Source organism: Falco biarmicus, chromosome 4 (assembly GCF_023638135.1).
Source record: "Falco biarmicus isolate bFalBia1 chromosome 4, bFalBia1.pri, whole genome shotgun sequence".
Lineage (NCBI taxonomy): Eukaryota > Metazoa > Chordata > Aves > Falconiformes > Falconidae > Falco > Falco biarmicus.
In genome coordinates this window covers 42,877,505-42,891,133 of record NC_079291.1, presented here as the reverse complement: position 1 = coordinate 42,891,133, position 13,629 = coordinate 42,877,505, and the positions used below count along the sequence as shown (strand labels likewise).

The following is a 13,629-nucleotide window of genomic DNA, read 5'->3' as shown; positions in this document are numbered from 1 at the left end:
CATTTTGGTAGTGCATATCTTACATAGTGCACTCAGCATCTTCATTGTCTGAAGAAACATGATGTACTAAGACTGAACTCCACAGCACGCAAATAGGGTGGAAAACCTTGTTAGCCTCCATTCTAACAAGGGCTGTCAGAGCTTCCCTACTATGTTGTTGTCAGAGTCCCAACTATGAACCTGAGAACTACTATGAAAATGAGTCTGAAAGGTCTGGAACAAGATGTGGAAGCTGTAGGGTTTATTGCCAGAGGTAGTTTGCATGTGCGTGTTGCCTGGAATGGCAGAATAGAAGATCCCTCCTGGCAGATGCCAAATTACTTTAATAGTTCTTGGTGATATCTTTGCTACTGTTGTAGGGATGAATCAGACAAACTTTAACTTCAAATTTATGGAGTCCTGAAGGAACTTATGTAATCATGTAAACACTGTATTTCGTTCTTTTCAAGCTTCCCACCCCCCCCCCCCCATATCTCAAGATTATGTCAAATCATCTGGACTGATACCAAATTTTAAGGAACAAAATTTCCCACTAACTTCACATTCTGCTGTATTTCAGACAGTTTTTTTCCTGCACTTTTTAATCTCCTCAACACTCATCAAAGGTGTGGAAATGCAGTCAGTAATTCCTGTCCTACAACTGGTGAACTGCAATGAAGGTACATTCATTGCACCACAAACGCTCTGTATTGTACTTCATGCTTGTTTAGTCTGATACAGTATTTCTAAGGTCAGTGGATAGTTTCTCATTAAATATAGTATTCATTGAAATAGGCCCCAAGTTATCTTCTCATCTGAAAATGGTGAGAATACACTACGTTGATAATATAATGACAGCATTATCAGTGCCTTTAGTAATAATGCAAGTCTCTGTAGAAAAATAAAGTTCTATTATTCTTGCCAGGTCTACTTTAATGAGTACACACTGTATTGCCTGAATAGGTAAGTACTGGAGGGTTTTTTTAACAGAGACCATTAAAATTATTTGTTTAAATAAGAGATTAATTTGTAATTTTCTACATCGCTAGTCATTGTAACATCATAGAAACAGATTCATTTTGATGAAAAGCCAATTAATGGTGAGATATAAATAGACTAGGGGAACATCCTTATTTTTACTTCATTTTTTTCAGATAGTTTATTAAAGAACCACGGAAATTATTTACTAACAACAGGTGAGTATTTGGGCAGCGCATATTTGCCTTGAATTTTGCCTGTTTATTATACTCATATTTTTAAAAAATAACTATAAAATATGTGAGCCCTCTTGTGGCCAAAATACTTTCTATGTGTCATGAAATCATCAAAGACTGTGCGGCCTGGTGAATGAAGTACCTGAAAAATATCTGCAGAATATTGAATGTAAATCTGTTTAGTTAGTACTTCTAATGCCAGTTCTCTTTCATTTTTCATAACAATTAAATCCATTTAAGTTTTCCTTTACATCTTTCTTAATTTACTGTTTGTAGCTAAAATGCCCATGAAGTTCTGGTTTTGTAACCAGTTGCAGACAGAGCCCAGTACTCCAAGATTGCTGATAACATTATCCATTCTGCTGTAATTGCCATGAAAGATGATAGTTAATGTAAAATGGGTTTCATGAAGATCTTCTTTATGATACAAGGTTTTTTTTACTTTAAAATCTTCATATATATCAATGATCTGAATCACATAGGACCAACCACGACTGTCAGTCTTTTAGTTGTTAATGAACTGGAGCTGAACTCTGTGGAGATTATGAAGCAGAAGAGACTATATTTCACTGCCACTTACCACTCTTCACAAATTCAAGGGCAAATAATCCAAATTACATATTTTTATTTCAGAAGAATTATCACATGATACAATAATTTTCATCTTTTTCAAGGTTTTTTGATTCCCTTCATTAAAAAGATCTTTTTTCTGCAGTGTAATACCTTTCTTTGTAAAGAAAGAAGAAAAATTTTACAGCTGTTCAAATTACCTCTTGAACTGGGCCTTGAGAAATTAGGTAGAAATTTTCATTGATTAGATAAAATATCAGCACTCTGTGCTTAAAGTTACAGTAAATTTGCAGGCAGGAAAAGGATGGTATTTTAAATTCAAAGTGTGTATTCTACTCCTCTGGTTTTTCTGCTGCATAAGGTCTGTTACTTTACTTATACATGTAATGTAATATATTAATGGCATTTTAATGCATATATGTCCCATGGATTGCTGAATGCATACTGGTTATTTGTCCTAATTTTGCTGATAGTGTTTGCTTAATTATTTCCCCTGAGGCCTGAAAAAGATAAAAAAAGTACATTTTTTTATAATGCTATTTTGAAGTTGTACTGGAGAGTATTGATTGCAATATCTTAACCATCTTCTGTATCACGGTCTTTGAGGTACTTGTGTAAAATTATTTATTTATGACACAGCTATAGATGTATGTTAAAGAAATGCAAACTATCAACACATCTATTTATATTTTTCTGGTGTAATCTGGTCTTTTATTTTTGTTTTCTGCTGTTTGTATTTGTGTTTATCACAATATTTTCAGTAGTATGGAATCAGATTAAAACTGGAGTATATTTGTTAATTCTTGCTCTGTTACGCTGTATCTGGTTTTTTCCTAAACAATGTAACATATATTCATAAATCAAAAGAGATGTCATATTCACAAATATGCTTGGTGTTCATTGCTAAAATGAATTTTATCATTGCATCCCTAATATAAACTCCCAAGGAACTCTTTGGACTGTAGAATTAACAGAATTTAAGGCTTCTAGTACCTAATACCCTATAGAAATTACATGCACAGGAAATACACAGGAGTTTGTAGAAAATATGTCAGAGAAGAGGCAAAGATTAGTGAATTTAGTGAGGAGAGAAAAAAGACAAACCTCACATTCATTACTGGTGAAATCAGGTAAGTTTCTCATTTTCAAAATTTTAATGAATGCATATATTAATTGGACAGAGCAATGGGTAATAATTCATAGACTGATAGATTTCTTAAATAAGAGGAATTCCGCTGCAGTGGTTTTTTACCTTCAATGTTTTTTACCAGCCTTCAATGTTGTTTTAAATGGGAGTGTCTCCTAAGATTAGCCACTGATGGTGGATAATGATGATGGCGGTGCTCTGAACTTGAATTCGACTGATTAATGATCATATGAGATAGGCTGAGGCTACCCAGAACTAATACGCTCCATCTATATTTAAGAGTCTCTTATATTTACAACTCTCAAGTGAATATCAATCAAATGTGTGCTTCATTATAGTTATTTTGATGTAAATTGAAATTCCATTTCAGTATGTTTTTAATTATGTGTTTTAATTCTTAAGAACAGGTTAATGTAGGTTAACAATGTTAAAATCTTTCAATCAATTTTTCTGCATGCAATTAAGGATGAGATGCTTCTTAGAAAAAAACTGCAACACCAGTTACTAGCACTTAAATGTACATCTCTCAGTGAGACAGTAAGTGAAGACAACTGGTTTATTTCATTTAATGCTTCGTTTCTATTGAAAGAACCCTTTTTAATACAACAAGACATAGAAGCCAGCTCATGCCATATGATAGTAAAAATTATGAAATATAAGTCCAACAGAGGCAGATTGTCAAAGTCAGATATGCTCGGACACATGCAGTACAATCTTGTGTACATAATCTGTGGATACATATAGCACATACATTGTGCCTTCGCTAGGTAAACATAGTGTCCATCTGCAGAATATGAGTGAACCATAACGATAACTTTTTCAGCCAGTTTGTGAATTCAGACTTGGACTGTAGGTCGCCCCTTGTAGCCACCTGACAGAGAGATCAGGAACTATGAGGTCTGGTGTATTACTCGCTCTGTGGGCTACTCAAATTTTAAGTCCTAACATGGCAGGGAGAGCCACCACAAAAAAGTCATCTGTCTCTTATGCAAGTGGGTACAGCAGGCAAGAGTGAAATTAGGGTCCTTTTTTCCTGGGAAGTTAAACAGGGGAAGATACAGTCTAGTCTAGGTACAGGACTAGCACAGCCTGCTTACTTCCTGGATCAGGGGAGAGGGCTCCATAATAACTCGGAAGTCCTTTGGGATTTAATTTAAATGCTCTAGATTTCAGAAATGTCTTCAGACAATCCTTTGGATGGGCATGGGTTAGCGCAACTTCATATTGTCTCTGTCTCTGTTCAGTTAGACACACGCTACACTGTGCTTGGAGGGATTTAAGAAAATTATTTTGGCAAAACGTAATTGGGAGATATAAATGTTTAAAATACATTTGTTGCATAGCAGTTGATCTTAAACAGAAAAATTGCATTTATTTCCTTCATATAGAGTTGTGTTTTGTCGCATTTTGTGCTGTTCTGACAGCATAGTAAGAATTCCAGGGAGAATGAACAAGAAAGGAGCTTGCCAAATTGAAAACATTTTGAGTTTACCATCACTAGCATAATAAATGTTCAAACATAGATTTGCATTAAAATGGTGTCTTCCATTGATTTTTTTTTTCCTGATTGAAACCATATATCAAATTTTGTTGCAAATATATTCAACTCTCAATGTAAAAGATGTACAATTCAGATATGGTCAAGTTAAAACATATCCCCCTGATTTAGGAATGATTATACAGTGATGACAATTCCATATTCAATTAGGCAAAATGTTATATCCTTTTTAAAATATTTTATTAATGTTGGTTTCTCACTTATCAGCTTATATGTCTTAAGCTACACTTTCTTGAAATGTGTTTAGTATGTAATTAGCCTATTACAGGTGGCTTGTCCTGTTTGTATTGAAAATGATACAAGAGGTATGAAGGGATTCAGAGATGGGTTATATTTGCCTTCAACTTTAGTATGTAACATTTTTTTCTAAACATAAATATTTAATTATGTTCTGTACTTAATAATGATAATATTTTTGACAATTCTGTGAAGCATAGGGTAAGACTTTTATATAGTCAAGAGTCAACATTTCTCATTTGCATAATGGAAGATTGGGAACTCCCATTTCAATGGGAGTTTCTTGACATCGGACAGTGACTTGCTGCAGACATATATGGAATTTCCCATTTCTCTACAATGTGAATCATGATTATTTACATGCATTTTATATTATTGTTTATTTTTTAAATCTTTAATATATTCAAATTTTCTGAGTTGTTTGTTTTCAAATGCATGTAATAACAAGTATTCGTGAAAAGCATGCCAGCTTCAGTTTTAAAGCCAGCTGCAATACAAAAAAAAAAAAAATCAAATTAGGTGTCTGCAATTCTAACCACCTAATTCTAAGCATATGAACTGGAGTAGTATCATCTCAGTGGTTAGCAAGGCCAGCATAAGCCTTATTCATCCAGTTCTAAAATAAATGGGATTAGCAAAATGACTTAAATAAGAAATGAGTGGGTTTCTAAAGCTATGAACACCTCCAGTTGCCTAACTGGTAAGGGCTTAATTTGTCTTGTTACCTTTTAGGCCTAATACCTCAACCTCCACAGATAAATTATCAGATTACTTCAGGTGATGGAGAATTCTATACCCAGTTTGTGAACACAGGTAGAATCTTTAAGAGAAATAAATACATGTCACTCAACTGGGATTATTATTTGAAATGCTGATATCTAATGCAAGACGAACATAAAAGCCTATATGATACAACTATTTATGCCAGAAAATAACAGGGATCCAGGGGCCAGTGTAGTGCCAGAAGATATTCATGTGAGGAAAAAATTACATTTAAGTAAAGGCTAATGAAGAGTAAGATACTGTTCAGGTTGCTACAAGTAATTACGGAAAAGACACCAAGGTTACAAAAATAATGCGTTTTCCATTTTAACCATCAACTCGCATAAAGATAATAAAGCACAATTTTCAGTGAAAAGCATCCTGAAGTGTCTCTTCTCAATTTTCTAAACAAGTCTCTGCAAAATAACAAAGGATTAATTGACTTTCAGATGCTTCTCTCAGAAGAGAACATGAAAATCTCTTAGCAATACTTTAAAACTGTGGAAATATTTAAAAGGAATATTAGATGCTTAAGTGCTTAGAATTACGGGTATTAATAGTCTACATAGTACACTAGTGTGTCTGTTTCTAACAGAAGTCAAATTCACTGTACCCATGATTACATGACCTTCTTTAAATTATGGAAATGAATAAAACTAGTTTATTAAGCAAGATGGTAGAAATGTGCCTTATTCATGTTGTAACAAATTGCTGGTCAGAAATACAAGTAAGTATAGATATAGATAAATACACAAATCCTGACTTGTCTGTGTATATTTGTCTGAAATATATATCTTTTATATATATATATATGTAAATATGCATGCAAATATTACATTCATTATGTCCTGTCCTGCAAAAAGGGCATGTATGAAACAACTCCAGTTCTCAAAACTCAGTAGAAATATTTATGCTTATTTTAATTAAAATTGAGTCAGGTCCTAAAATAGTCTCTCAAGAATTAAGGCCATATTATATTTGGCTTAAATGCTGGTAGCTAAAATATCTCTTGGGGTTTTCTTCAAGCACACATTACTAAGCTAAGCATTAGAATTGTTTATATAAATCTCATTTCTGTATTTCATAATGTTTCTTTGTTCTAAGAACAGTTTTAATTTTATTTCTTTTTCCTGGAATTCAGATGAACTTAACTGTAACTTGGCTTTCTAGTTATTTAGTCAACCAATAGCTTCTAATCAACCTTGATAAGAAAATATTTCTCCTCTAGCCCCCAATGTATTCCCAGTGTACAGAAGACCAGAAAGAAGACGAAGATTATTTCCTTAGAGTTCCAAATGCAACAAAAATGGACAGTGATTGAAGATGGTGAGTCTGAAATTTGTGATGCAGAGTAACCTACTGTGCTATTTAAGTCTTTTCTTCTTAGTGCTTAGTGTATAGTTGAACATGATCATATTTCTCCAGCTCTCTCTTTCTTGTAAGATTTTATAAGGTTTTGAGGTACTGTCATCTCGCTCTATGAGAAATCACAGATTAACTTAATTCCATTTCAATACACCATGAAATTATGTATTTGAAGAACATTATAAGAACTTTATTAACCTCTGCCTCTACGTGTGCTATAGGGTGGGTATCAAAACCATACTTCAACAGTAATGCATCAAAACTGTAATACTAACCTCTCTTGTTTTCAATATCTCTGCTATTAAAAAATAAAAAGCATAATAACCATTAAGCAAAACACTGTTTGCGATGTCTCTTAGAATGTTGGTTAGTGGGGATTTTGTTTTGACATACGACATCACAGTTTCTTTACTTAAGCCTTGTGATTCCTTCTCCAGCAAGATGTTTAAAAACATGTGCTTAATATCAAGCATTTGGGTAGCACCCTTTTAGCCCAGTGTATTCTTAGGGCTAAAACCAGGTATGCACTCTGAAATGGTTTGTAGTTCTTCACATATGTATTTCTGACTGACTTTATAAATGTAGGGAATGGCTACGTTTTCTACATTTGTATCTCTAAATGCACGAATATATAATTTAAACATTTCTCTTTGGCCTTGCGGTATACTTTAACCAATGCAAGCATCTACCTTGGGCATTGCTCTACTCCTTGTGTTCTGCTTCTGTAGCTCTTCTCCAGTCCTGTTTCTGATTCTGTATGTAAAAACTACTTTTATTTTGGAATGACTTAGAGGCAGCATGGGTACGGTGTTTGTTCTGACAAGGCTCAGTCCCTGGGACACTCATGATCCTGGAAACATAGTCATCTTTGCTGGTTTACAGCTAGCGTTGGCTGTGCTGTGATTGATAAATAGTAGTGATAAGGACAACCACAAAGAAAGAGATAATACATTGTACATCACAGCACTTTACCGTTCTGATTAATCATTTTTTTTTCTTCTGGTCAGCTGTTTGCTGAGGCTATGACCAGAGAGCCAAGTTAGCTCTGTATGGTTTTGGAGCATGATTTCAGTGTCAATCTGTAAAATTGTTCCCCATGCAGAAGGCCAAGAAAGAAATTAAATTAAAGAGAGCAGAGGTGGTTACATTCAAATGGACTTGAATCTATTACATGTGGTAGCATTCATGCTGTTGGTGACTTTTATCTGACCCAGATTTCAAGCCAAAGAGTCTGTGTGGAGCAAGGAAAAGAGTTCTTTGTTTCCAAATTCTAAGTTAAAGTATGGTTGTCTCGATTCAGTTATTCAAGACAAGGACTCAGAAGGCTTGGAGGCAGGAGGCAGCCTCTAAGAGAACATTTTATTGTGACTACGTAGGTAGGAATGGTTGGGATGTTTGAGTATTTATGACTCATTGCAAATGAAGTGGTTTCTGTTCTTGATATGCAGATAAAAGTCTGATTGCTTCAGTGACTGGAGGTTTCACACTGATTTCCTTTACTCTACAAAGACTGTCTAACAAATACATAATAAGCCTTGCAGATACCTACCGAGCAGGAATTTCTCCAACTAGGCACTGTTACTAACATTTCTTGGTGATTGCCAGTGTTTCTGGGAATTTGAGCCAAATGCTGTATCATTTTTTTCTCAACAAAAAAAAAAGACAGTTCATCTATGCGAAAGGACTTCTAGAGAACTGTCTGCCTTCCTTTTCTCCTTTCTTCAACCTCTAATATGCACAGCAAACTGTAGTTTTGAGACTAGTCTTTTTGGGACTAGTCTGGAGAGTTTCTTGACTGGCTGCTGCCTTCTTTCTACCACTACAGTAATTTCCTCCTGAGTTTTTCACTGATGGTGAACAGAGGAAAACCAGGCATAAGAGAGCCTGTGATTGATTTTCCAAGTGCAATCTATGACTCCATCACATACCTAAGTGCAAAACATTATTTAACAGTCTTCGCAATCTTTTGCTTACCAAAGTCTCAGGGGAAGAAGGAAGCTATGGGGCTTCAAACAAAGCATAGCAAAGCATAAATGTGATTGCATTTCAATGTGATCAAGAATTCATGGAAAATTCATCTCCATTCTCTTTTAACAAAACACAAGCACATTTCAGCTTACAGAATAGTTATATTGATTTGTTTTTATTCTTCAAACCTACCATTCTTACTGAATATTGGCTGAATGAAGAACAAAATTTAATTTTTTTTTTTAAATAGTGGAAGATCAGCTGAATTGAGTCTGTTGAAGTAGAAAGAAACCACACTTTCAGCAACAAGGTTATCAGCTTTTGCTGATGGTTTAAAGGAATTGTTGCTAGCTTCAGTGAGGCAACATGGAGCACAAAGGAAAATACTCCGATTTCTGACATACTTAAGCAACTGTTGCCTTAACAAGACCAGCTTGTCTGCTCATCCTGTTCTGATGATGCTCAGTGTTTATATTATATGAAGCTATTTGTAACATTCATAGATACCTTGTAAATGCCTGCTCTAAGCTATTTTAGATGTTATGTGTACCAAGGTTCAAAGTTAAAGAGTTCAGGTTACTTTTGTAACTTTGTGGAGTACACAAGGTGTCCAGCTGGGGAAGAGGATGACTTGATCCCGCTGTTCATAGGACCCACCTCTGGCATCATAGCAGTCTACATGTTAATATACTCTGATTTCTTGGTTTTAAAAAGCAAACTGTTTTTCACTAAGCAGTAGTGGGAAATGTTCCTGTAACCTGAATTCTTTTACTGGAAAATGCTTCCAAGGTCTGACAAACTGAGTTTCTACATGCCACTCCAGGGACTCATTTTCTTTGATGTTGCACTGGGTTTTTTTGTTTTCAGCACTTCTGAAACAAAGAAGGGGGTGCAGGCGGCATTGGTTAGCAAACAAGTATTCACTGCAGCATCAATTTTACCAAAAGGAAAATACTCCCTGAACTAGAGAAAATTATTAGAAACAAAATTCTTGATTAATTTACTTTAAAACAATACTAACCCTGATGCTTTAAAATGATTGAAACATGGAATAAATTCATTGGTTATGTGAAGTATATCGAAACTGTGACTCAACAGAAGACTCCTCCAATGTGATGTTTTGTCTTCTGCATAGAGCTTGATATCTTTCTCATTAATAGTTGATTAGATTGTAGAGTGTATTGTCTGCATGCATAATTGAAGCTATACAGAAATAATTGTTCTAATTACCATGCTATATATTGTCATTCCAGGTACAGACCCATACTGCTGGGTGATGTCTGCCCTATAGATTCCCCTCAAAGAGAATATGGGATATTCTGAAGGAATCCTTGATGTTTTCAATTACTCTTCTGCTCTGGAAAGTATCTTCTTGACAACGGTTAAATTCTGTGTGGAATATTCTGTAGTAACAAACCTCATCTGTGCTTCCATATCTGAATGAATTATTAGAAGACGCCCAGTCTATTTGGTCATAACATTTTCTGTTTTGTACCCCTACACACTCTCTTGCCATGGATGCTGCCACTGGTGGAATGAACAAGACACAAAAGGTACTAAAAAAATTAAGAGTTTTTAAAGAAGAAAAAAAAACTATTACCTCTTCCCAACTTTAAGTATTGATCTACCTAGCTTTAATTGCAAGATACACTTGCCTTTCATCTCTCATGGGATTTTTGCCACAGGCTTTCTTGAAGATTTTGAACATTTAGGCTGTTGCAGTACGTACAGTTAGATTTCAAGTGGTGTAAGCGGCTTCTTTGCAGAACATCCCATTTCCACCTATGTTATTGCTGAATTATTGATACACAGTGCTGCACATTGGAGGACGGTTCCAGAGTCCTTATTCAATATTGATTGCATGAGCTTTCTCTAGATATATGGAGTTTTAGGAGGTTCAGTGCTTGGAGTCACAAACCATGTGAACAGATATACATAAGCACACACCTAAAGAAGAAAGTTATCAGTAACTGTTTGTCTTCAGATTAATTTCTTCCATGTGCATATGCAGGTCCCTACGGTCCAACCTGCCCTCCTACCTCACCTTCTCAGTCCTCTGAAGACTTTTCCAGAAAAAGCCAAGCAGAATGTACTTTCCCAGAGCTTATAACTGTGAGCCGAGGATGAGGAAAGGGCTTCCCTACATTCCACTCTTGAGTTCTTGGGTTTGTATCTCTACAGTAACAGCAATAAGTAAGTACCAGTCAGAAAATAGGGGTTATTGAAATAATATTTTTAAACTATTAAACACAGTAGATAGTCTGTCCAAAACTGGGCAAGGATTTACTCTTTCAATAATAGAAGGAGTTTACTTGATTTGCTTCAAATCATCTGATCAGATGTTCAGGGAGGAAAACTGGTAAGTTCCAAACTGAAAATAGTATGTTCAAGCTTTCCAAGGAAATATACTTGGAACACTGCTACCCCAGTTCAAGAAAGAAATATCTACAGGGTATAAATGTAATCGATTTTTAGAATATCAGGTTTATGTCAAGGATAACAAGCTAGAATTTCTTTTCAGGATACTGAAGCCCTCAATACTGATGTAAACAGAAAGTGCTTCAGGTATATGATTCCTATTTAAAATATCCTTGATCAATTTTATTGCAAGCTGACAACTTGTGGAAAGATTATTGACAGCAGTTCATAAACTTTCACTTAGTAAAGTGAATGTTAATTTCTTTTCTAAAATGGTGAAATGCATTGCTTTGGTGACTCTGGCAAACAGTATGGAAGTAAGAACAGTTTTAGTGCTCCACATCAAAGCCTCAGTGAAATCATCTGTTGGTTGCATCCACACATATGTGGATAAATCCAGTGAATTGCATATACTAAGGTAGAATTAGTTGTGGTAAATCTCAGGTGAGTTAATTGTTTGGATCTTTTTCAGCTAGGGTAATTGTTCTTAAAAGAAGAAAATGACACAGTGCTCTAATGCATAGGTTTTTTCTGTGAATAAGTTCGTTGACATTTAACAAAACAAGTAATTACTTAAAGACATGAAAACACAGGGGCCTAGTAATGTATGATAATCTCAATGAAGTAAATTTTAGGAAGTGAACTGTTTCCTTTATCTGTTCATGAAGTTCCTGGATCTGGGATTCAAGCGCTGCATCACTTCCCCCGATTGTCTGACTCTGCATACAAGTTTAATAGTACAATGGAATCTGTAGTAAAAAGAATTGTCACTTTATTAGCTTCAATATAGATTATTTATTTCTATACAAATATGTTGTTATTTAAATTTTCTGACGTCTAATGTCAACCCTTTTTAAAAATAAAAGAGAAAAATATATTTTAACGTCCTGCAAAACGAAGTATTTTATAAATGCTATGGGGACATATTAAACCTCTTTATCCTAGACAGGTTCCAGATCAGCACCTGCCCCCAACTTACCTGTAGCCTTTTCTTTTTTCAAATAGAGCTTTTTGAATTCTGTGCTATTCTTGTAAAGTAGTTGCAGGTGTGAGCTGCAAGGGCAGCCTCGCCGGGCACACATACCCACGTGTGACGATGCGCTCGGCGGCAGCGGCGACTGCTCTCGGTTTGCGGGCGGCGAGCGCGTGGTGGTGTGCGGGAAGAGGAAACGCACCGCACAGCCGGGCGGGGGGCAGTGTCCATAACACGCGGTGTGTGGCCGGGGAGCGTTCGGTCGGCAGAGCCAGCGGAGCGGCCGGCGGCAGCGGCCCGGCGCGGACAGTTACACACCCGCCCGGCGGCCGCCTGCCGTCCTCCGCCGTCCTCCGCGCCGAGTGACCCGGCCTGGCGGGGCAGCTGCCAGGTCTACCATGCGGCTGGGGAGGAACGAGAACGTGTTGGTTCCGCTTAGGTCTGACATTTACGTGCTCTTGTAGCGTGCGTTCTGTACAATAAGGGAGCGATGGGTTAGTGTAAACGTAGAATGTACCTAGGTGAGCCTTCAAAAGCCCGGCTGAGCCCGGCTGGGCGCTTCCTCTGCAAACGATCGCTCGTAGCGTCGGACCGAGCACCAGCCCCGCGGGGAAAGGGGCGCCCGCAGCTCCCACGCAGGCCCGGCCCCCGCCCGCCGCCCTGCGGCACCGCGGACACGCTCCGCGCCCCAGGGGCACGGCCGGCCCCGGGTGGGTACGGGCTGCAGCCCGGGGAGCCGCGGCCTGGTGCTCCCGGCCTTGCCGTGCGGCGGCAGCCCGCTGCGGGAGCCGCGCCGGTGTCCCCGGCCCGGGGGCGGGAGCGGGAGCGGGCCCGGCCCGTGCCGGCGCCAAGCTGCCCGCGGCAGCGGTTCGGGCAAGGGCCGCCCGGTCGTGGGCAGCGGGAGGCTGTTCCTGGGCTTTGGCTGCCTTTCCCTGCTTACGTGCCGGGGATGGGTAGATGTGCTGCCCAAGCCTGGACCCCGCTCGCCGCTGCTTGGCGGCGGGCGGCGCTGAAGGCGTGTGGGCGAGTGCCCGGTCCCCGTGGCCAGTAGCCGCCGCGCCGGGGCAGGCGTCAGATTCTTCTGGAGTAACTCCCCGCCACAGACCTGCTGGTGTCCACAGGAACGTTTCGGGAAATTATTTTTTGCCAGGTTTTAAAGATGGTCCAAACCACCGCCCGCAGGTATTTAGAGGAGCGTGACTTAGATGTGTGCGGGGTGTGAAAGCACTCAGCCCGCTCGTACCCCAGAGCCCTCTCGGTGAGTTGAGTTGAAGCCGAGAGTTTTGCCTGTTTGTTTTTGTTTTGTTTGTTTGATGGTTGTTGTTTTTTATTTTAGTCTCACTTCAACGTGCGATCACGGAGGAATATTGGGAGTGTACAAATTGCAGCATTAAAAAAATAAGCATATAGTAACTTGGGCTACTAGGGCACGAAATAC

At 38.0% G+C, this 13,629-nt stretch overlaps 1 pseudogene; it reads left to right on the top strand.

The window, feature by feature from the left end:
- Positions 1–12,095, top strand: part of LOC130147263 (uncharacterized) — a 49,420-nt pseudogene extending 37,325 nt beyond the window's left edge.
- The last annotated feature ends 1,534 nt before the right edge of the window (positions 12,096–13,629 follow it).